General features: G+C 34.5%; 2 long non-coding RNA genes across 6 annotated transcripts; both read left to right on the top strand.

The window, feature by feature from the left end:
- Positions 1-7,685: 7,685 nt before the first annotated feature.
- Positions 7,686-11,360, top strand: LOC110706909. Of its 5 annotated transcripts, none has more exons than XR_002508407.1 (6): positions 7,686-8,079; positions 8,685-8,853; positions 9,833-9,958; positions 10,106-10,172; positions 10,823-10,935; positions 11,009-11,360. It is a non-coding gene; the product is annotated as an uncharacterized LOC110706909 (long non-coding RNA). The 5 variants fall into 5 exon arrangements; XR_002508405.1 differs by having other exon boundaries at positions 10,759-10,935; XR_002508406.1 differs by lacking the exon at positions 10,106-10,172.
- A 743-nt stretch (positions 11,361-12,103) lies between these two features.
- On the top strand, positions 12,104-13,796 carry LOC110706905. Its single transcript, XR_002508402.1, has 2 exons — positions 12,104-12,861; positions 13,620-13,796. It is a non-coding gene; the product is annotated as an uncharacterized LOC110706905 (long non-coding RNA).
- The last annotated feature ends 12,061 nt before the right edge of the window (positions 13,797-25,857 follow it).

Below are 25,857 nucleotides of genomic sequence, written 5' to 3'. Positions count from 1 at the left end.
TTTATTTGTGCATTAAATTCAACCAACATAGATAAACAGGTTTAGGTTAAACCTATTGATTGCATGTTAGTCAGAAAGCGCACATGAATACGAGAAGAATAAAGTAGAGGCCTATTATTAGGGCAGGTTCAATCTCTTTTAGGTTGGATTTGTACCTTCATCCCCGAACACCAGTGATGGTTCCAAACCTATTGGAGTTAACGATCTCTTGGACATTAAGGGGTGTAACCTTCACCCTGTGAACGGTTTACAAGTTCCTAAAACTTGTTGGAGACTCTTTTGCTCTATTTTTCTTCCCTTTGTACGCCACCATGCTTAAGTTTATGATCACGGTGGGGTTCAAGTTTGGGGTAATGCTTGAAATATTCCCTACAGTTTTTTGGCGACTCCACTGGGGAGGATTTCTATTTCAATTCCTAAAATTTATTTTGGCAATTATTTAGAATGAGTGGATGAGACTCGAAAAGTTCTAAGTATTTCATGTGCGTAATTTTGATTAACATTATTGTCATATGCATAAAAAAGATCTCATTGGAAAGACCATCCGTAATGAGTTAAAAACATAGGATTTTTACACGTAGGAAATTTGAGGAATATCTTTCACAACTAGGATCGAAATAATGCTGCAAGAAACTGGAAAATTTTATCGAGCACAGAAAGTTGCTAAGGCATGTAGGAACTGGTGTCAGAAAACAGAGTACAACCATTCGGATTACATTCATAAATGGATTCAAAGAGGGCATGAAGAATATGAGCGTGAGGCAAGGCAGGGCAGGGGGTGCTTATTAAACAAGATTATTAATTATCTTATTAAGCATGATTACAAGTACAAATTAGGATTTAATTAACCAAAATTTAACCCTAAACAAGATTATTAATTATCTTGTTAAGCGTGATTACAAGTACAAATTCTCTTTAAACATACTTAAAAGGCGTGATCAAGCAATAACAATAAATATCAAGCAACAGAATAATCATCATAATAATAACAATAATCATAATCCCAAATCATAATCATAATTATCATAATCATGTTAAAGCATAACAATAACAAGATCCTAGGCATGATACCAACAAGATTAATAACAAACCCTAGCATGTCACTAAGCAACAAAGATCAAATATAAAGCCTTAACATGATACTAACATGAATATTAATAAAGACAATAGGAAGCATCGCAAGAATCACAATAAGCATATTTGATATTATAACCTTTTCCCTAAACATGATACTAGGAATCATTATTGTCATTCGAAACATCAAACATCCTAACATGATACTAGGAATCATAATAACAACCTAGACATGATTTCTATATCATAATATCAATAAAAAACAATTAAAGCACTTACTTGGATGTCTCGTACCTCTTTCTAATAACAAAATACACGCGTTAGTAACTTTAAGGAAAATAATAAACCAAACAATTAAATTAAATAATTAAAGAGAGATTTGGGACGAAACCCTCGGAAATTAAACCTTTCACGTCTAGGGTGAAGGCTACTTCGAACTTGGCTAGGCGTGTCTAGATCTTGTGAATGCGGAATTTTGTTTGAGAAAAGCTAATTTAGAAAAGAAAGAGAGAGGAAGAGTAATCAAACCAATAAGCTCAAAATAATTCTACCTTATTTTAAAAACACTTCTTTTATTCTAATTAAAACTCTTAAAAGTTAATTTATCAATGCTAATCAAATTAGGACTCAAACAAACTTTCTAGAAGATTCTAGAAGACAATAATCAATTATAATCGCATTAGAAATGATAAATTAATTATAGTCCCTCCTCTAGATCATTGGGCCACACATAACAATCAAACCGGGCCCAGTTTAGTAATTTGGCCATAACTTCCTCATTATTCATCGGAATTGGCCTTATAATATATCGTTGGAAAGCTCTTTTCGAACCTGACTCAACTACACTATTATTGGACCCTTTCCATGGACCAAACTAAACTGGATTGGATGTTTTCTTAAAATAGGTTTTCATAAACAGAGAAAAAGAAAAGAAATAAAAACTAACCGCAACACTAGACTTTCCACACTTTCACTTCATTCGATTATGATTCGAAGTGAAAGGTACTCATCACTGGGTTTTGTTTTTGGGGAGACACAAATGGGTGTCTACAGGGGCACGTGCTTAAATAGATGCAACATCGTACGTCGCTCTTTATACAAGGGGTTGACGACACCCTAACTGTCCGGCAAGTTATAAACTTCACTAACTACCGTATTTGCTTTCTTTATACAGGGGGTGGACGACACCCTAACTGTCCAGTAAGCTAATAAGCTCACTAACTACCATATTTTCTTCCAATCGAGAATGTGCCTTGTCTCCGATGGTTCGGCGCGCTAGTCGACTCGTTCAGCTAACACCTAAGTAAAGAAATTCTACCTTTTAGGTACGAGAGGTAGATCACGTAGAGCTGGGAAGAGTCAAAATTTTATGCAACACATACGCCATACATTTTTACACCACATAAACGCCATCCTTTTTGCTATGGACGCCAAAAAGAAAGAAAAGAACGGGACATTTATAAAGTCAGTACAGTAAAATGACAAACGTGTCTATAGGAGATTTTACGTAAAGCACACTAGTACAAAACTAACTATAAGTAACACCCAAAAAATGTTACATAAAGTGGTAAATGTGTTATTATAAACAATAGATAACACTTTAATGGGTGATACTTCCGCCCATGTTACCTAAGGTTTTATGTAATACTTTGGGTAACGTATGGTAACACTTTCAAAAGTAATATTATAAACCCTCTTATGTAACACTTTTTTATATTATTAGTATCATTTTTAAAGTGTTACTTTTTATTTCTTATGTAACACTTACTTATCTTTAGTAACATTTTTCAATCATATTGTAGCACTTCATAAGACATTATGTATCACTTTTGTGAACTATTGTGACACTTTATGTATTAATAGGAAACATTTTTCAATCATCTTTTGATATATAGTATCACTATATTCGACCTTATGTATCACTTTTTACAAATCAAAGTAGCACCTTGTTAATTAATAGGTAACATATTACAATATTCGACTTATTTTCAAGAATATAAAAATAATATTAACATAACAACTATGAATGTGAAATTAACATATACAAAAGAAAATAATTTGAATTAATAAAATTTCATATTTTGTTACAAAAATTCATTAAAATATAATTATCCAAAAAGAAAAGGTCAACTTCAGCCTGTAGACCACAAAATTCCAAAAAAAAAAAAAAAAAAAAAAAAAAAAATTGCAGTGAGCATAGTTCTAAAGAGACAGCAATCGAAAGCTACATTTATGCAAAACGTATTTCTTATGGCATCGTTACTTGCTACTCCAATCCTTCATCTTGATCCATTTGATCCTATATATGTGTGAAAGCATCATTTATCAGACACCCTGAAATAAAGTATTCATGAAAATCATTAAAAGTATTCATGATTTTTATTGAACCATAATCTGAGTCACAATATGGCAAGAATCATAGTATCATATTGTTACTGCAAAGTCAAACAAACGAAGAATCATCCGAATAATCTGTCCAATTCCATCACATTAAATAACTCAATATGTGTAGAAGTAAAAACTAATGAAATTGACATCTTTAAAGGACAATACTAAAGTCACAGAGCCAATGGAACCAGCGAGCTAGGGCTAATAACAATTTAAATTTCACGTAGAAGGATTTAAAAACATGTAAGACTAAAAAATAAAGTTAAAGGTTAATTCCTTATTATTATTGTATTAGAATATATGTAGTCTGAATTAAGATTATTAGGTTTCCTAAAAAAAAAGTAAGATTATTAGGTAGTTTATGTTAATTTATGTTGCCTAGGCTACTATGGTCTGTAACAAAAAGGCCATGTCTTCCTTGGTAAGTGAATTAAAAGATTAAAAAATACAAAAAAAAAAAAAGTAAAACCAACTCATAGATGAATCAAAAGAGCTCGAAAAGCAAAAAATGAAATCATAAAATTCTAATAATTCATAATAGAAGAAAACCAACAAACATATGAACATGGCTATCATCGGTACATGTTATTTGAAAATTGTAGCTCTAAGTAGCAGAGTCTGTCCTTACAATAAATTTCCACAGGACAAAAACTTTTGGTTATAACTCATGAACTCATACTAAAGACATCAAAAACTTTTTTTCATATGTTATACTCAAGACATCATAATAATTGTGGACTGAGTGGTGCACCATATATTTATTAAGTGTTCTATATATGTGTATGTCTAATAAAAATTTGGTAATTGCTCAACTCAGGAATACTCCTAAGTCCTGATCAAAGATTAAAATCTTTTGGGATAATCTAATCTTTCAAGGGATTTTGAGACATCACTCTTTCAAACAACCATAATTCTTCCTAGTAAAGTGTAATAACAATGATAAGGAGCCAGATAAACACAATGTTTGAATTAAAATAAAATAGTTTATCAGGATGTACATTAAGTACAGTATAGACGACACTTATTCTTCCGAAATTGCAATAAAAATATGGCTATCATCGGATTGTAGCTTAGATGACACCAACCAAGGCCAACCTCAATAATCCATCGAGTCTTATATGTAAGAATAGGAATAATCATGACATTTCTAGAATTTAAGAAATTGAAATAAATAAATAAGATATCAAATGATCAATAAGTCATACTCTTTTTATTCTTTTTTTTTAAACCTACTCTTTTTATTCTTCTTTTTGGTTAGATATATGAAACTAGAAAAAAGGTGTAGTGAATGAAGAACAATAATTCACCATCGCAATTGCATCTATCATTGAATCCTCTATACATCAACTCTAAGAAACTCAAATTCTTGCTACAAATAAATAAAAAAATTATGGAAAATTTAGATCTTAAAATTCATAGATCACTGAAAACCAGAAATCAATTCAAAAATATCAATAATTAAACATCAAAGTTAATTAAATTATAAATCCAAGAGAAAACCCAAAAACAATCACTAATATTAGAAATTCATATATGCAGTTATAATTATCATCAAAGTACCTCAATTTGACCCAACTTCTTCTATTATCTACCATCAACCAATAGCACATAAATCATGCTAAAACTCCCAAAAATATCACAAGCAATGGTCTATTAATCATACTAAACTTAGGCCTTTTTGCAATTTCATTCACAAGAGAATACCATTCTTGGGACATTCCTCTAGCTTTGACATGCCTATCTTCATATTTAACCCCTCAATATTATTCTTATCCTTAGGCATGCAGTTTCAACAAGAGTAAAATGCCCAAATGAACAACACCTTTATGAAGATACAGAGCATCGTAATATAAGTCCAGTAATCTGAGCAATTCTTCCCAAATTTTTAGAATTAAAATTCAGTAAATCAACGTGGAAAATTTAGCAAAAAATGTTGCAGTGACATATCACTTAGTTTAACAAACATCATCAAAGATTAAAATAGGCTTAATGTTAATTAACTCAAACAAACGCCTATACAACAATTATTTTCATCATAACCATCCTATTAACAAAAGTTTAGAATAGAATAGAATGAATAATAGAAGTTTAGAAACCCCTTGTCTGGATCAGCACCAAAAAATAAACCCTTGATTGACAATATTAACACTGCAATATCAAATATCAAAGATAACTTACATTGTTAAAATTGGCATATTTTCTGCCTTTTAAATTTCCCCTAAGGTTGCTCGAGGTAGGTGTTCCGGATATCATAAAAATTTTTATCCAAATAAAATAGAAAACTTTTCCTCTTGGAGCTGAAATCTACAGCAACAGTAACCCGTATGCATATTTCTAACACCTAGGGCAGTAAAAATTAAGTTTACAGGCAATAGTTCAATAGAAATTAATTATAAGCAATAGTTTATTATAATAATCGAGTTTAGAAGAACCCTAAATTGAATATACTTACAACCAAATTAAACATAAACCCTGGATTGCGAAATTGAGATTCGATAATTGCATAGAGAATCAACTTTTACCTGAGAGAATTCACCTCAATTGATATCATAATTCGCCTCAATTGGTTTTAGATGAGGTCGCCTCAGAGGAGAACGTGGAGTGCGCTTCATTGGGAAAGAAAGGAAGACGCAGAGTTGAACCTGTAGGAGGTCGAGGTCTGCGGTGGATGAGGGCTCTGGTGGAGGAGAGCTACGGTAGAGCACCGGTGAGGAGACGGTTGCGATGGAGGGGGCTGTGGTGGAGAATGCAGTGTGAAGAGAGACTGAAATAATGAAATGCAAGAGAGTTCAAATGAATCGAAATGCCAATAATAAGTTTTGGGAGCTAATGAAGAAAGGCATTTTTTTTCCTAAACAAAATTAAAAATAATACCTTTAGTTAGTGATCACTTCTTAGTATCAAAGTTTTACAATAGTGTTACTTAATATCAAAGTGTTACAATAAAATATTACTTAATATTAAAGTGTTACAATCAAGTGATACCTAATGTTAAAGTGTTACAATAATGTTACTTATAACTTAGTACAATTTCTAGCTTTCAAAGTGATACCATGTGATGTTACCTTAGGTCATTTTTGTACTAGTGGCAGCACTACGGAACGACTTAAGACACGCTTATGAAAAACGTCCAAACGTATGCTTGGGTCAGGCACAAAGCACGGTATGCATGCAGGATTATGCAAAAAATTATCAAAGAAGAAAATAAATTACTGGATGCAAAGCAATTGTAAAAGATTTCGATAATTTGCGCGTTATTACGTCTAATAACGTACAAAACCGTTGGGAAAAACGAATCGAAATTTGAGTACTGGTCTTTTAAGTGACCAGTGTCCGTGCGCAACTTTGTAGGTTGCGCTAGCCAGGCGCGCAAGCGATTTTTCCACTCGAAAATTTCAGTTATTGCTCGAATTTTTTCAGCAGGATTTTTAATTGAGTTTTTTGGGGTTTCTAGGGTTCGAATTCGTATGGAATTGAGTACAGTTTTTGCTCGAAATGGGGGATTTTTGGTCGAAAATAATCAATTTTTCTGGGGTTTAAGGGTTCGAATTACTTAGGGTTTTTGGTCTAAATTTTTGCTCGAAATTGCTCGGATTTGCTGCCGATTATGGGTGTTGAACTTGATTGCGATTTTGGATGTTGAATTTGCTGGGGAATTGCAGTTTTTTGGGCAAATTTGTGGATGTTTTTTGGGCGAATTTGTTGGATTGAAGGGTCGAATTGCAGTTTTCTGTAGAAGCAACTCTGTTTTTTTCATTTTGTTTAGTGAATTAGTGAAAGGTAGGCGTGAAAAGCTAAGGTCAAAAAAACGCAGAATGAATAACCTAAAATGCAACAGAGTTATTTGCGTCACTTAATAATAAAAATGCGACGCAAATAACAAAATCTGAAATGCTGAAAATTTGTTATTTGTGTCGCTCATTTATTAAAAGAGTGACGCAATTTATTCACTCCCTTATTTGCGTCGCTTGTCAATAAATGAGTGACGCAAATAAAGTTATTATATGCGTCGCTTCAATAAATAAGAGCGACGTAAATGATAGAAAGCTAACATACACTTGACTTTTGCGTCGCTTCTTTAATAACAAGGGACGCAAATAACTTTAAAGGATGGTAAAAATATACCTTTGCTTCGTTCTTTAAAATGAGTGACGCAAATATGGCGACGCAAATGAGCCTTTTTCTACTAGTGTTTCAAATTCTTTCTTTTGAGTTCAAATTTTTTTAATGTTTTGAAGCTGAAGAAAGTAGATGTTATCCTCCTTGCGAAATTTCAATGTGTGCAACAATGGAGGAATAATTTAAAACGAAGACTCCTTAATTTAGAATTTAGGAGTCTTTTGTTTACATTCTAACTCTTGAAATTGTTTGTCTTATGTTAATAAAGTGTCTTGATACAACTTTCATGTTAAATGATTGAGTACTAAACTTTTGTATGAGCAAGTATGTTTTACGCATCATGATTGATAAAGTATGCTAAATTTTAACACATCAACAAGATTTTGGTAGAAATTTATATGTTTTCTTAGATTTTTGGTCCTAAATTCCTTAGAATTTTGTACTTCTAAATCACCGTTGTTTACAGAAGAAGTCGCTGCTGGGGTTTCTAATCTCATGGTATCTTTCTTCCTTTTGTTTTAACTCGTGATTTTTTTTTTAATTTTGGAATCATATTATTGATCGTTTAACAAATTCCAGTTGACTAAGATTGGAGAATAATCGTGGGGTTTAATGGGGTTTTCTCATATTTTTAATTTTCTTATGTAAATTGTCATTTATTCTGTGATTTGTGGGCATTTTTCGCTTGATCTTTCAGTTTCTGAGCTCAAATTTGTACTATCTTGTTTGATTTAGTTTGTTTGATATGTTGTATTGGTCTGTTAAGTTGTAAACTTAATTGGGTGTTGAATAACTACTACATGCATAGATGATTATATGCTATGTATGTCAATGTTGGCATTTTAACTGGAATCTTGCATTTTAGTTTTTGCTTTTATTTCATTTCAATTATCATAATTTCTTTGTTTCATGCCTTTTTTTCTGTAATTCTTTGTTGTTATTTGTGTTGAATTCTGGGTTTGCTGTGGTATAATCGTGTTTTATCGTCATTGTTTTTGTGGGTAAAATTTAGGGGTTTTAATTAAGTACATGGTTGATTTTCTACATTCAATTAATCGTCAGTTTGCATTAATAATTGCGGTCATGGAATTATTGGTGCGTAGGTTCCGTTGGGTGTTGGATTGGCTTTTACTCAGAAGTATAATACGGATGATACTGTAAGTTTTGCTTTGTATGGTGATGGTGCTGCTAATCAAGGACAATTGTTTGAGGCTTTGAATATGGCTGCGCTTTGGAATCTTCCTGCTATTTTGGTTTGTGAAAATAATCATTGTAAGTCAATTTTGTTTCATTCATTTTATAATTGCGTTTTTTTTCTTGGCTTGGTTCATTTTCTTGATTTGGTTTGTTTGATAATATATGGGTTTTAGGTGTATTGCTTGTCTGAATTGGTGTGCGTAATGGGTGCAATTTATTGTTTTTTTTTATGTTTTGATTTTATGTGAATTTGGTATGATTTGTGGGAATTTTGAAAGAGAAGAGATCTTGGATGATGGTTTGTGTTGTAATTGAGACAAAGATTAGATCTGTCAATGTGTACTATACTTTCACTCTTTCAGTTGCTAAATGTGCGTAATATTTATATGTATATTAAGATATAAAAGCAAAACCTTATCTTTTCTGATTGCAGTATTTGGTTAGATTTCGGAGTATGTACATTAGTTTATGTAAGATCACCTGTGGTTCCCTGCCCTTTGAATCAACGTGGCTGCAATCTACAACAAGCTATGATTGAAAAAAATTTGGTTCATTGCACGCTAGGATGTGAATTTTTCTGTTGGAGCAATTAAATGAATGACTGGATTTGGATTATATTTCATTTTTGGTTGAGTAAATTCTATTTAGTCTTCAGTTAAGATTTGTTTGAAATTAACACTACCCTAAAACTACGACTCTACGAGGCTATGCCTAGTGAATAGTTGTTTTGGTGGGGATTATAATTAGCTTCACAAATTCTATCTAGTCTTGATTTGGGTTATTTACTAATTTACTGGGTTTTTTCGGTGTGTTATGTTTCTGAGTTGTTGTGCATTGATGCTATTTATGGTTTTGTTGGATGATTTGATTCCGTGTGATATTGCTTATGATGTGGGTAAAATTTAGGGGTTTTTTTTCCAGTATGTTCTGAGCAAAATATCTAGAAAAACCTGGAATCACTTTTTTGCCTGCCTGTCCCAAAATTTGCTGGTGGTTATTTGTTATGCCATTTGATGATATGTTCTCTTATCTATTCGTGAATCTTGAATCACAGTGGGGGTCGTGATTTGAGTTGAAATAAGCGTTCAAGCAAGTATCAGACACATGATCAGACATTTACTGGTGGAAATGAAGCGCTTAGATTGAGTTGCAGAAAAGGATACCTTGTTCGTGTTGTTAGGTAAATTACCATTACTTGATAGTTGATTCTATTGTATGAGCTTAGAAGATTTATTTAGCATTTAGGTCTACAAAGCTCTTTGTGTTTATACACGATGCTTGAGTTTTATCTAGTTTCTTGAAAGCTTATGATGTGGGTAAAATTTAGGGAGTCTAATTTGATCGGAAAAGGTGGCTTTGGGAAGGTTTATAAGGGTCGTTTGGATAATGGACAGGTAAATTACCTTTCCATATTAAAATTTCTTACACCAAATTCAAGCATTTCGAATTCAACCTTTGTTCATAGGCTTATATGTGCTTAATTTTATGATGTGATCGTGTCTTGTTACACCAGTCTTTGTGTAGCTGCTGTCTGCTCATGTTGAATTACAAAGAAATTGTTACAAACTGAGAAAGAAGTTAGCTTATTTCGATCTTTTCATTATAAATGATTTCTGAGATTAAAAGTCGTGTGCACAGAACGTTATGTTTCTGGAATTGTGTAGACACCTTATGTTTCTGCATGTTGGTTTTAATTGGTGATTGTGGCGATCTCTTCTACCTGATTTCGCTTACTAATTTTGCAGTTGTGCTATTTCTTTATTTATTCTTCTTTGTGTTGGATCAAGAGTTAAACTGGTTGGATATGCTTTATTACCCCTTATGTTTGTCACGACATTTAGGGATGGAGGTTATGACAATGTAAATATGAAATATGGTTTGGGAATTATTTGTGTTCATATTTGTATGGTTGGGCCTTTATTTACTTGATGAATTTAATCATAGCAGCTGATTGCTGTCTGATTTCTTAATCTTGAATAGGTTCTCTGGCCTGAATGTGGCTGTTAACCTGTTTCCTTGACTGATTTGATTACTGGCGTGGCAGTTAAGAAAGCTTATAGAAATGCGAATTTGTGAATTCATCCTGATAAAGTGCAATAGAAGGGTGCCACTCTACAGTAGAAAATTGTTGCTGAGAAGGTGTTTCATCTGTTTAAGGTAATAAAAGCTTTGTTTCTGATTTTGAAATTATCTGATTCTACCTTGTTCTCATAACTCCCTGCCATGTTAGGTTGATTTATTGAAAAACAAATTTGGATTTGATGAAGCCTTCAATTACAAAGAAGAGGAAGACTTGGATGCAACCTTGAAAAGGTAACCATGTGGAGCAATGAAGGCCCTTCTGGTGGATTTAAGTTTGGCTGAAGGTAGCTTAACTATACAAAGACAAATAAGTAAAACATAATGCCTTTAGAGGAAACAAGTGTAATTTTGTTTTTAAACCTGGAAAACAAGAATTCTTGAGATTTGGTTTAATTTAGTTCTTTTAAAGTTTTGGTTATTAGTTTATTAATTGTATTTTTTTTTTTGAAAGAAATATTAATTGTATAAAATATAAACATCTCTCAATAAATGATAAAATGGTGTGCAAAATCCAGCATTTTGCTGGATTTTTTTAAAAAATTTGATTATTCACTATTCGTAACGGGCAAACCATGTCCCGTTACAGATAATGGGATTATTCGTAACGGGCACTTGAAAAGCCCGTTACGAATAACCACGTAATTCGTAACGGGCACCTGAAAATCCCGTTACAAATAACCCGTTATTCGTAACGGGCATCTTCAGGTGCCCGTTACGAATAACTTATTAGGCGGTGCCCGTTACAAATAACAAAGGTCATCTGTAATAGCCGCATACGTAACGGACGCTGCCCGTTACGGATGGGCAGTTTTTGCCCGTTACGGTTGGCCTTTTTTCCACTAGTAAATCTCTAGAGTAAATTTGAAGTATTGAAACAACAATTATGCACTAAGGTTAGGTTTTGAAAATAGCTCGAGTATTTAACCTGTTAAATGGCCAAATTCAGTTGCAAAATTAGTTTTCAAAGGAACAACATGATTAATTATTAAATCATTGTAATACATTTGAAAATTGTAAGGCTCGAGATCTACGTAAACCATTTGTAGTTTAGGCGATTCTCGAAAGTAGCTCGAATGGCATGAATATCTCATTTTGCTTTTTCGTGGATATTGGAGCCCCCATATATCGGGTTATGTGCATTCTTGCTATTTTACAAGTCTTGGAGCCCACAATATGGGGTAGTTCAAATGACTTGCTATAGTTTAGGTCATTCATATAATCATGATATTGAGATGGGCCTATGTATATATCCTATTTTTGTTTTGAGATATTTAGGACAATGACATGGCTTTCACATTTTAGTTAAAGTCATGTTCAAGAAAGCTAGTTCTTTGCTTGCCTACTAGGGGTGTTCAAAAATACCCAACCCGACTGTCCCAACCCGTTGACCCGCTGTCCCGATGTAAAATAGTCGGGTATTTTAAAAAAAATTAATTTTTCGGGTCGGGTTCCCGACCCGAGAAATCTGTGTAGCTCTCAGGTCGAGACATGGGCCAGTTCGTGTTGTTAGTGGGTACCCGAAATCCCGTTAAGGGCTTTTTTTTTCCTGGAATCTTTCTTAGCTGTTAGGGTTTATTTTCTTTCACTTCTTCCCCCTTTTGCGCTCAGCCGTTTAAACTCAAAGCTTTCTCTTTCTCTCTCTTCTAATCCTCTCTTTCTCTCTCTTCTAGTTCTCTCTCTCTTTGCTTGGTTTCCATCTATTCTCCATGTTCAATTGTTCATCTTACATTCCTTGATCTATTAATTTCGTTACTCTCGGTTGAAAGAAGATAAAGTGTTGCAATCTTCTCCAAGAAATTTAACCAAGAACATCTCCAAATCCCAGAAGACAAGGAAGAAGTAACATTCCAATGGCGATAATCCAAATGCTAGAAGACGAAGAACTCCAAAACATCGAAAATCTAAATCATCAATGGCGATCTCAACTCGATGCAGCATATTCAATTTTTCAATTGATCTCGTGATTAACGTCATCCATCTATTTCACTTGTCTTCAGAAATGTGGGCCACTTTAAATTCATTAGCACCCATTTCTCTGACTCATTGCATTCATTCATTTCCATGAGTTGCATGTTACAGTAAACCAATAACCTTTTTTTTTTTTAATTTATTTTTATTTAGTATGATATTATAATTTGTTATTATTCCTCCATTACTTCCTTCTTCATTTGTTTATGTATAACCACTATGATTGTGTGATATTTCTATTATATGCTAATTAGATTATACGAAGTACTGTATGAATTGGATTTTTTTAATTTTTTAGTTTTGTACAGTAGACCTCTTAGTTTATGTTCAGTTGCTTCGGTTCCTTGATACCAATAGCAATTTGTAATAATATGGCTTATTTTCATTTCTTAACTTGTATTTATATGGATTATTTGGTATGTAGTAGTAGATTATTGTTCATCAATTTTCACATTTTGGCAGTAAATTATTATCATAATTAATTCGGGTACCCTGTGTCCCGACCCGAGAAAATTGGGTACCCGAAACCCGGGTACCCGGTTTTCTCGGGTCAGGACATGGGCCGATTTTCCAACTACCCGAATTTCCGGGTACCCTAAAACCCGGGTACTCGGATTTGAACACCCCTATTGCCTACGTCTACAAACCAAAAACAATTGTGTTTAAGGTTTAGCAATCTTATCTAATGTCTAAATGTTTGTAAAGATCATTGCGGTGAATTTATTCTCAAAATTGATTTAGAACGTCAAATATTTCTTTGTTCTTATCAATCTTTGATTTTGGTCTTGCAGGTGGTTTGTTTACCATCCCTAAGCCAATGAGAACAAGTTCGATTCAAGAAGAAGTCAACTCTTAGTTAATTCCTTTTGGAAATAGTTATGTATATACATGTATTATCCAAACGGTTATTAAGAATTTGAAAATTTATTTACTTGAGAAAATGAAAAAATTCAGAAAGGAAATTTTAATACTCTTTTTTGTTAGAAACATATTATTTCGAACAGCAATCCAAAATTTGAAAAGGGTCCAATCACTAGTAAAAAAAACCACTTAGGTACCGGTTCAAACCCCCCATAACCCACTGATTTTGAACCGTTGAATATGTGGGGGTGGCAATACTCTACTAAAAAGCCACCGGTTAACCGGTGGCAATGATGCTACTCGCTTTTTTATTTTAATATTTAACATAAATGCCACCGGTTAACCGGTGGCAATAACATGTATATAATTTTTTTTTCTGTAATAATAATAAAAATAATATTAAAAAAAAACCATGTAAAATACAAACAAACAACATCACAATCAATATAACAGAAGACAATGAAATATAATCACATTATATTCAACAAGTAAATTGTTATTGTGTAATACAAAAAAAAAAATTAAAAAATTACAATACAAACGTTAAATTGTTATTGTACAATACAAAAAAAAAATTACAACATAAAAAACAATCCACCAAAATCAAAATCTTGAATCTTGTTGCATAAATTAACACCTGCATAAATTTTTTTTTTAAAAAAAAAAATTCATAAATTATTAAAACTAAAAAAAATGCAAAAAAAAACCCAGAAATTATTAAAACTCATAAAAAAATGCAAAAAAAAAAAAACCCATAAATTATTAAAACTAAAAAAATTCAAAAAAAAAAAACCCTATTAAAACTATAAAAAAAATGCGAAAAAAAACCCAAAAATCATGCATATACCCATAAACTTTCGAAAATCAATCACTTCTTACTCTTACTCTTGCTAAATTTGATAGAAAGTAGATTAAATGAAAGTAAATTTGAGTCAATAAGAAGAAAAAAAACTAAGAGTATTTAAAACAAGAAAACTCAAAATCGAAATCCAGAAATCCCCGGAAAAAAAAAACCAAAAAAATCAAAATCAAATAAAAATACCTAAAAAACCAGAAAACTCAAAATATAAATCAAACAAACCCAAAAAACGCATGCATGTACCCAAAAAAATCAATTCATTAAACCCAAAATTAACCCAGAAAATTGAATTAAAATCCAAAAATCGATTTAAATCGATTAATTAAACACAGAAAAATCAAATTGAAAAAAATCAATTAAAATAAACCTAGAAATCCCTGGAAAAAAAATTTAAAAAAAGAGAGAAAAATCAAAACCAGAAAATCAAAATGAGAAAAATTAAAATCTAATTAAAACCCTAACCTCGATTAAAGTCGGTTTTTTATGTTGATATCGGTCTTCGTGGTCTTCGGTGGTCGTATTCGTGGTGGTAAAAACAAAAGAGAAGGTGAAGGAAACGAGAATCGGAGAAGAACAAAGATGTCGGTCTTCGCGGTCTTCGGTGATGGTGGTGGTGAGACCAGAGAGCACGCAGGAGAGAGCGGAAGAGGAGAGAGCAGGAGAGAAAGGGAGAGATGAAAGAAACGGAGTGAAGAAGGAGGCTAGTGAAATCGTTAAATGAGGGTAGGGTTAGGGTATAAATAGGAGGGGGTTTTTGTTAATTGAAAAGCCACTGGCTTATTTCAAACCGGTGGGGAAAATGGTTTTTCCCACCGGTTCGGTTTGAACCGATGGCAAAAATCTCCCCTTAAAATCCCGCCTATTTTTCCCCATATTTTCCCCATCGGTTTTTAAAAACCGGTGGCCTTAGCTCGTTGCCAATCTTCTTTTATCACCTAGTGAATAATTTAAATGAAAATTTGTTTTGAAAAACAACTTTTCTAATAGGCAATATACATAATCGTATTATTTTCAAACTGGACCCAAAATGGAAAGAAAAGTCTAGCTCGAAATTGAGTGTGACTTTTTTTATTCAAGATTGATGAACGTAAGTTGTAATTTGCAACTTATTTCAAAAAGGATATATGGAAATGTGAGAAAACTTTCGTATATCTAATTTTGTTTATGTTTTTTATTCTTAGTGTTTGTCATCATTATCATATTTTGATAATTGAAAGTGAAGTTCTTTTAATTAAATAAGCACCGTAGTTTGAAAATGAATGTTTATCAAACATAGGCTTGGTGGAGTGTTAGAATAATTTATAAAAATCGTTCTAATCACTTTCTAAAATATGGTCTTATTTCAAAACGAAAGTTGAGGTGAGACCTATATTTTTGTAGCCCAAGTGTAACCTTAGGTGGCTTTTGCAATTCATGTATACACATGGTAGGGGATATTTCTCATGTTTATTTGAAGCACCAAAATTTGTATTTTTAATAGGAAATTTTTTAAATTACCACCAAAAAATGTATCCATTTTCAAAATAACCACCTGTTTAATTTTTTATTTTATTTTACCACCCCTTAAATTAAAAAACTACTCAGCTTACCACCCATTTTAAAATTCCGGTTGATTTTTCATATGTGGGCCCCACCCAACGACTCTTAGTGGTGACCGGAGGAAGATGATTAATAGTAGTGGCAATTCAGACAGCAAGCTCTTGGTTTTTTTAGTTGTTTTTTTTTTTTTTTTTGTTTTAGGTTGTCTTGTACTCAATAAACTGATTTAAGGGGGAGGTGAAGTGAAAACATGGTTGATTGTAATGCTTAGACATAGTCGTTACTAGCCGTTGGGTGGGTCCTCATAACAGAATCCCACCGAAATTTTGAAATGGGTGGGAATCTAAGTAAATTTTTAATTTAAGGGGTGGTAAAATTAAATAAAAAATTAAATGGGTGGTTATTTTAAAAATGAATACATTTTTGGGTGGTAATTTAAAAAAATTTCCTTTTTAATTTGTGGAATATTGCATATGTTTATCATGAATTGTTTGATCAAGTACCATAATTAATTATCTTGGTCAAATATTAGGAAGTGGTATTCTCCCCTTTGTCATTTAAAGTCATTAAGATGGTTCGTAATAAGCTTTTCTTGACATTGGTTTCGCAGCATAAATAGCGTGTTCAAATCTGTAAATAGAGAGAAGTGGGGATGCCCAAGATTTTTTAGCCCCTAGTTTAGTTGCCAAATGGGAGGGATCATCCCAATTTACCCCCTAAAAAAGAAATGAACAAAATAGACGGATTTGTATAAAAAGGAAGGGGAATCCAACTTTCCCATAGAAGAATTAAAAAAGAAAATTAGACATGTTTTCGAAAAGCGAAGATCATTGACTTAATATTTGAATCATCGTGATGACTTGGCAGTGAGGTATACGTGTGATAGTGATAACGATCATTTTTTCGTGTAGTGATCATGTTCAATCAATGTTCCCGCTTGGAGAAGATAGAGATATCCCACGCAGGCAAACATATTAGTTGCTCTTCATAAGTGAGAAGACCAATGCTCAAGAGTTGTAAAAAAGACATCTAACATTGACGTCGAGGCTGTCAACACATCAAATCAATTTATTGTATTAACTCTTTTTTCTTTCTAGGCAATGTATATAGAACTTGAATTACCTTGGTAATAAATAGCCCTATTATTAAAAGAAAATAAGATTAGTGTTTTTTTAAAGTGATTAGTCATCTCGTTTTTCTTGGCAAAAAATATAGAAAACATTGAAACATCAAATTTAGCTTGATTCGATTGCTTTACTATAATGGTGTCATCAAGCCAATGGTTATCAAATCATCCAAATCATTTAATTTTTTTTATATGATTTTGTAATCATAACTCAACACTTCATGCATTTTATATATGGGCATGACTACTCAATAGTAGGTCCATATGTGTAAAGGCCTAAAATTGGCCATATTTTCATGGAATGATGATTTTGGTATATGGTTATGTTCTACATCAAGGATGGCCTTTTCAGGGTAGTGTAGACACCCATTTATGTCTCCTAAAACCAAACCCAGTGATGAGTACCTTTCACGTCGAATCATAATCGAATGAAGCGAAAGTGTGGAAAGTCTAGTGTTGCGGATAGTTTTAATTTCTTTTCTCTTCTATCTGCTTTTGAAAACTTATTTTAAGAAAACAGCCAATCCAGTTTGGTTGGTCCATGATATGGGTCCAATAGTAGTGTAGTTGGATGGGGCTTGACAAGACCTTTCCAACGATATATTATAAGCCCAATTCCGATGAATATTGAGGAAGTTATGGCCAATTTACTAAACTGGGCCCGGTTTGAGCCTTATATGCGGCCCAATGATCTAGGGGAGGGCCTAATATGATATATCATTCCTAATGCAATTAGGAATGGTTTTAGTCTTCTAGATTCTTCTAGAAGGTTCTTTTCATTCCTAATTCAATTAGCATTGATAAATTGACTTTTGATGACTTTTCAGAGTTTTAATTAAAATCAAATAGCATTTTCGAGGAAAAGATACGATTTTATCCTCTCGTACGGCAAACTTATCTGATTTTTGAAAACGCGTCAAAAACAGGCCTGGCGCCTGACTCCAGGCATTGGCGCCTGACGCCAATAAGCTGGTGCTGGCGCCAGCTCTGTTTTGCGTGCGCCAATCTCGTTTTATGTGCGCCAAGTGCTCTATTTTGATATTTTATCTTTTTGGCTGATTTCTCTTAAATAACGTATTAAAAACCCCGTTTTCATGGACCTACAATCAGTTTTCATTCATCATTAATTCCCTAATTCTCTCTTTTCTAAACTAGCCTTTTTTCAAATACAAAATTCCGCATTCATTAGATCTAGAAACACCTAGCTATATTCGAAGTTGCCTTCGCCCTAGACGTAAAAGGTTTAATTTCTGAGGGTTTGGTCCCAAATCTCTCTTTCAATTATTTAATTTAATTGTTTGTTTATTATTTTCCTTAAAGTTACTAACGTGTGTATTTTGTTATTAGAAAGAATTACGAGGCATCAAAGTAAGTGCTTTAATGGCTTTTATTGATGTTATGATGTAGAGATCATGTTTACATTGTTATTATGATATTCCTAGTATCATGTCTAGGGATACTTTAATATTAAATATGATTGTTACGATGCTTCCTATGTTCTTCCTAATATTTATGATTGTTAGTATCATATTAGGGTTAAAAATTTGATTTTTATTGCTTAGTGACATGCTAGGGTTTGTTATTAATCTTGTTAGTATCATATCTAGGATCTTGCTATTTTTATTATGCTTTAATATTAACATGAACATGATTATGATTATAATTGTTATTATTTGTGATGATTATAATTATTATTTTTTTATTATTATTATGTTGCTTGATGCTTATTGCTTGATCACGCCTTTTATGCATGTTTAAAGGGAATTTGTACTTGTAATCACGCTTAATAAGATAATTAATAATCTTGTTAGGGTTAATATGATTATAATTCGAGTGATCGCCAATAATAGTTTATTTGTGCATTAAATTCAACCAACATAAATAAACAGGTTTAGGGTTAATCCTATTGATTGTATGTTAATTAAAAAGCGCACATGAATACGTTCAGAATAAAGTAGAGGCCTATTATTAGGGCAGGTTCAATCTCTTTTAGGTTGGATTTGTACCTTCATCCCCGAACCCTTATTTGGTTCTAGACCTTATGGAGTAGACGATCTCTTGGATCGTTAAGGGGTATAACCTTCACCTTGTGAAGGGTTTACAAGTTCCTAAAACTTGTTGGCGACTCTTTTGCTCTATCTTCTTCCCTTTTGGACGCCACTGTACTTTAGTGTATGACCATAATGGGGTTCAAGCTAGGGGTTAACGCTTGAAATTTATTCCCTACAGTTTTTGGCGACTCCGTTGGGGAGGATTTCTATTTTAATTCCTGAAATTTATTTCGGCAATGATTTAGAATGAGTGGATGAGACTCGAAACGTTCTAAGTATTTCATGTGCGTAATTTTTATTAACATTATTGTCATATGCATAAAAAAGATCTCATTGGAAAGACCATCCGTAACGAGTTTAAAACATAGGATCTTACACGTAGGAAATTTGAGAAATATCTTTCATAACTAGGACCGAAATAACACCGCGCGAAACTGGAAAATTTTATCGAGCACAGAAAGCTGCTGAGGCATATGGGAAGTAGCGTTAGGGGCCAAAGCATTGGCGCCAGTATTTTAACCGTAGCGCCAGACGCCAGCATTGGCGCTAGGCGCTACAGCTAAAAGCTGGCGCCAATTTCCCCCAATACCGAGCCAGAAATATGCGTTCTAATTTCGACCAGTTTTTCGTATTGTTTGCTCGATCCTACTTCCTGATTGAATTTTTTCTCACTTTTCTGAAACCCATATGTGTTCTAAATATGGATATAACCCTCTGGGAATTCATGCTCCATCTACCCGATTGAACGCTCCGTGCAACAAAGGGTACATCCGAGATGTCGAATTCACCAAACCATGGAAGCGAGTTTTTTCTAAAACTCGCGGTGTCCCATCCACTTGCGCCAACCCTTCACGGTTAGGCTTTCGCGCGGTGCATCCGGACAATTAACCATGGACCCTCTATTGACTAAACCATATCCCTAACTTTAGAGAACTAGAGCCATGGTTAGGTTGCAAATTCATTGCATCATATTGTGCCTACTTGAGTAATTGTGCATTATTTGTTGTGCATATATTCTATGTTTTTCTTAACCGTTTGTATGACTTGTGTTAAAACTAAATAAATTGATTAATGACTAAAGGACTTTGTTTAATTAATTAATTAATTAATTTGAGCTAAAAAAATAAACCTAAAATCGAGTCATAGCCCCTTTAAGTCAACCCGGTTTTTTATTCCCGTATACTGCACAAGCGTCAACTTGTTTTGGTCATAACCAGAGTTCTAGAAAGAACTACGAGTCGTACACCTATGGATCTGTAGCCCCGAGTTTTATATTTAATTTGGCATTGGTTTCATCCAAATCAGAGTCACAGATAAAAATTTATGACTAAAATACCACAGTCTGTCCAGTTTAATGCATATACGTGAAGTCTTAACTTAGTCTTTGCTTGAGTCTAGTCACATATTCTAGCCACATGGTCATGACACAAGTCTTAACATATCACCTACACTCACTAGTCTTAGCACATACTTTGAGTATATGTCACCATGACCATGTCTTAGGTTCATGTATAAGTCGGTGTTTCCGTCATTTAAGTTGGGGGGTATATTTTATTCCTAATTCTTCATATCCCTCCACCTCCATTATTTTTCTTCACATTATATTCCATTTTTCTTCATTTCCTCCATCCATTGAATGTTGAATAGAGTTTGAGTTAAATAATTAACAAGGAATATCCCCAAATTCCTTTTCCACAGTATTTGGTCGAGGAGAGAAGGGCGATTAATCAAGGACAACCTCTTTATTCAAGTCTCGCTTTTTGATAAACTGATTCGTCAAAAGAGGAAGGCTAAAAAGATAATGGCAACTCAAGAAGAAGTCAATGAGCTTAGGAACCAACTAGTTACCATGACTGAAACACTGAAGCTCCTCACCCTCAAGGTCGATGATCCCGTGAAGCAACAACAAATGAACCTCATGCAAAAAAGTTTGAGGAAGCTATCTAGTGACTATAAATTTCAGGGCCTCTCGCTGGACAAGGAACTGCTTCCGCATAAGTTCAACGCCACTGGCATTCCTAAATTCAAGGCAACAGATAACCCTTACTTCCATCTAAGAGCTTTTGAAACTATAATGAGCATTAAGGGTATCGATAAGAAGGTTTTCCCCTCTCTGTTCCCACTGTCTCTCGAAACCGTTTGCCAACAATGGTTCTTCTCCCTTGACAAGGAGAAAACCTCTAACTGGGAATCAATAGTAAACGCTTTCATTGATAGGTACAAGTGCAATATTCACGACGAAACAGACTATAGACAACTCGAGATGTTAAAACAAAAAGAAAACGAAGGGTTCACGTCTTTCTTCAACAAATGGAGGGAAACTTCTGCTAATATGGTCAAGGCTCCTACTGAAAAAAAATCTGTGAGGATGTTTATCAATAATCTCCAAGGGAAATATTCAAGGCATTTAAAGTACCAACACAATTTAAATACTTTCAAATCTGTCTATAATATAGGCATCGACATTGAAGATGACCTTCTGAAAGATAATAGTGCGAGAGGAAAGAAGAGCGACCATCCTTCTTCTTCCTCACCCATTAATGAGGTACATGCCACGAACACCTCTAAACCACGAATCCAAAGATCAAAAAGAGTGTTCACTCCCCTTGGTATGAGTTATGAAACGACTTTCGAGAAGCTACATCACAAAGGACTAGTCATGCCCATAGGGCCCATCAAAGATCCAGTTCCAAAAGCCATGCCACCTAAGTGGGACCCTAATAAGCACTGCAAATATCATCAAGGAAAGGGTCACGACATTGAAGAGTGTTGGAAACTCAAAGAAGCTATTCAAGATCTGATCGATAACAATGAAATTTCCGAGATTCTAGCCATCGAAGACGACTAAGCATCCTTTGATCCATCACTTCTTATCACACCTGTAAGAGAGCCCATGATGGAGACAGCTTATATGACCTCTCTCGATGAAGTGGCCATAATTGAGGAGGATCAAAGTCTTTTCTTAGATAATACCAAGGAAGACTCGTCAAGTCTAAAAGAGGACATTCGAAAACTGCAAGATGTCATTGCCATGCTCTTGAATGTGGTAGAAGGATTAGCAAATTGGGTTATGGCCATTGAACAAAATTCTCGGCAAGGGTTTAATGAAGAACTCAATGCTCCTAAGCCACAGGCAAAACGGACCATTGAAGAATACACACCAATAAGAATGACTTGCAATGAAGCTTTCGACTGTCTTCACGATCAAGGTCTTATCCACCCCATTGGTCCCAGTCAAGACCCTCCGCCTGAAAAATGGTTTCCCAATTGGGATCCAAATTCTTATTGTCGATACCATAGAGGTCGTGGTCACACCACCGAAAAGTGCCTCGCCCTCAAGGATCGTGTTCAAGACTTCATTGATTCAAATCTCCTTCATGTTTCTCCGTGCGACAAGAAGGCCAAGATTAGTAACAATAGTAACAGTGGCTGTAAAGGGAAGAAGAACGACTATCCTTCTTCTTCCGGAAACACCTACTCTGGTAACAGTGTTGGTACTTTCGACCTTAGTGAGATCCTAGCCATGGGCAATCAAAAGCAATTGAGAAAGGATTTTACCCCTATTGGAATTAGCTAAGATGATGCTTTCGATCGACTCCATGCCCAGGGAATCATTACTCCCATTGGACCTATTCAAGATCCCCCACTTAAGAAAAGATTGCCTAGTTGGAATCCAAACGAACACTGCAAGTACCATCAAGGTAGGGGTCATGCTACTGAGAGTTGTTGGAAGCTAAAGGAGGCTATCCAACATTTGATTGATAACAACAAGCTTCCCATGCCTCCAGTTAACAAGAAGAGCGAGTGATGATAAAGGAAACAACACAAGACAAGAGGCGAGCTTCAACGACAAGATTTCGTGACCTCTTTTTTCTATTTCTTTTTTATTTACTCTTTCCCCAATTAGTTTATCATAGGCACCTTTCACTTTCCTTAGATTTATTTTATAGGAATTTTTCCTTTTTCCTTTTAAATAAAATGAGCATTTATTTCCTTGCATATGATCATTGCAAAAAAAAAAAAAAAATCATGTCAAACTAAGCACAAGGTATACCAATGATTTGAGGCACCCCTTGTAGCCACATCACATCTCCTTTCACCTTTCAAATTCACAATCCTTTCTTCATAAACCACTTTGAGCCTCGTCTAACGATAGACCTTTCTTTTTTTCAACCTACATCTACCTAACCTTGGGATGGGATGGTGTGCAACTTATGCAATTTTTCAAAGAATAAAAAGCTTGAGTGACTTCAAAAGATTAAAATAGAAAAAAATAAGCAAAAATAAAAATATATATAAAGTTTACAAAAGGGCAAGTGTTCCAATGTCTTTGATATGAAAATATCTTTGATAAGAACACGTCTCAGATTGCGTCTCTTATGTGCTCGGTACCGTGCCTGAGAAACATGAATGCCAAGCGAGTGATAGACCGCATGATCAAGATTGCCCACACTTATAAAAATAAAAATAAATGCTAAAGCAAAAAAAAAAAAAAAGAGAAAAGAGAGCTAAAAAAGAGAAGCAAGCCTCAAGCATAAAAATATAAAGATTCAAAAGCAAAGTTGCACACCCTGGGGGCTTATCTAGGGTCTTGAGCCTTTTATCCCCTTCTTCTTCAACCTTTAGCCTAACCACGTTAGAACCCTTAAAAAAACCTTTTTGAGGTCTACACACACTTGTGCGAGGTTCGGCTAGAGCTATGTTCGGCCTGATTCCTAACGGATACGTAGGCAACCTCACATCGAGGTGCGGCCGTAATAAAAATGCATTCACACACTTACCCCATGATCATATCAAGGGATTCCCTATGCTCATCCCTATCCATTTAGAGCTAGAATTGGGGGCTTGATCCTTACATTATTAGCTTACCTAGCCTAGAGGCCCCACCATTTGACTCTTTTAACAAATAATATCTTTCCACACACTTAGCTCTTGTGGCTTAGCTTTAGTGTCAATTTCACACACTGCACAGATACATGACCAAATATACTTCCCTTAGGAACCCTTTTTCATGTAATCCTAACATAAAGTTGAAGCATGCCTTGTCACATCGCTCATCAATCATTACCATCATTGCATATCAAAGTATGAAGTGCTTAGCCTCCGTGCCTAAGTTATCGAATAATTTCATCATTGAGTCAACAGTTGAGATAGCCTAGGATGGGTTAATCCTTGCACCTTGAGAGACAGTATCAAACAACATTTGACTAAGCTCATTCAACATGCATCTTCAAACTTCGCTTCTTCTTTTTCACGTCTTTCTTTTTCGGGAGAAAGTCGGTACCCTCCACAAAAAATGACGGAAAATTTTTGCTTTTTTGCATTTTCGAGTCGCATAATACAATGCACACACGGGTCATGAGTCACACGTGTCATTTCACTTCGAGTCGAGTCAACCTCGAGTCAGTCGATCACAGCAAGTCTAGTTTATACCTTGAGTCGTGTCGAGTCAATGAGTCAAGCAATGCTAAACCTTAGGTCAACCCTAAGATGATTAAAGAAATTGGCAAAGTTCTATAGTAAAAAATAAATACAGGTGCAGTAGAATAGGGAAGACCCTACTCCAAATCTTGGCGCCGGAAATATTTCAGCAGCGACAGAACAACAATTTCGGGTTCCTTGGTACGCCAGTTAGCCCCTATAAGAAATTTGACATGATTAAGTAGTCAGTTTGATTACAATCACAATAAGTGATCGACCTGATGAAAGATCGTCTCACTTAGCTTAAAGCGCCTAAGATATGGCTCATCACGGAGACACCAACATACAGATTTTAGCGGAAGCAAAGTTCTATTGTTCTTCGGAAGTTTTTCTTTAGAATATTATCGCAACAAACGTTCAAGTACCGAAGCTCTTTTGTTCAGAGACACGTGAACATCTTCAATCAAGCTCTATTGTTCAGAGACGCGTGGACATATTACTAAAGCTCTATTGTTCAGAGACGCGTGAACATCTCCATCAAAGCTCTTTGTTCAGAGACGCGTGAACATCTTCATCAAAGCTCTTTGCTCCAGAGACGCGTGGGCATATTATTCAAGCTATTTTGTTCAGAGACGCGTGAACATTTCCATCAAGCTCTTTTTCTCCAGAGACGCGTGGGCATCCTATTATCAAGCTTTTCGTTCCGAGACGCGTGGACACATCATTCAGAAGATCATATCAAAAAGAAAAGAAGCTCTTTGTTCAGAGGCGCGTGAACATATCAAAAAGAAGCTCTTTGTTCAGAGGCGTGTGAACATATAAAAAAGAAGCTCTTTGTTCAGAGACGAGTGAACATCGAAACAGCAAGGTGGCGTTCCCTGGATTATGAAGAGTTGTCACAAACAACTGAGGATTGTTTCAAGAGAAGCAATCTTCGATAGTATTCCCTTGAACGTGGAATATTATCAATGCGGATGAGGATTGTTTCAAGATAAGCAATCTTCGATAGTATTCCCTTGGATGTGGAATATTATCAAAGCGGAAGAGGATCGTTTCAGGCAAAGCAATCTTCTATATTGGAAGCAGTTACGGGCGTAGCGGTTTTCAAGCGGGATGGCATTCTCTAGCTTGTAGGAGGTCATCAAAACAACAATAAAGCGACAGCAAATAGG

Source organism: Chenopodium quinoa, unplaced genomic scaffold, assembly GCF_001683475.1.
Source record: "Chenopodium quinoa cultivar QQ74 unplaced genomic scaffold, ASM168347v1, whole genome shotgun sequence".
In the NCBI taxonomy this organism is placed as follows: domain Eukaryota; kingdom Viridiplantae; phylum Streptophyta; class Magnoliopsida; order Caryophyllales; family Amaranthaceae; genus Chenopodium; species Chenopodium quinoa.
This window is presented reverse-complemented; position numbering and strand designations above follow the sequence as displayed.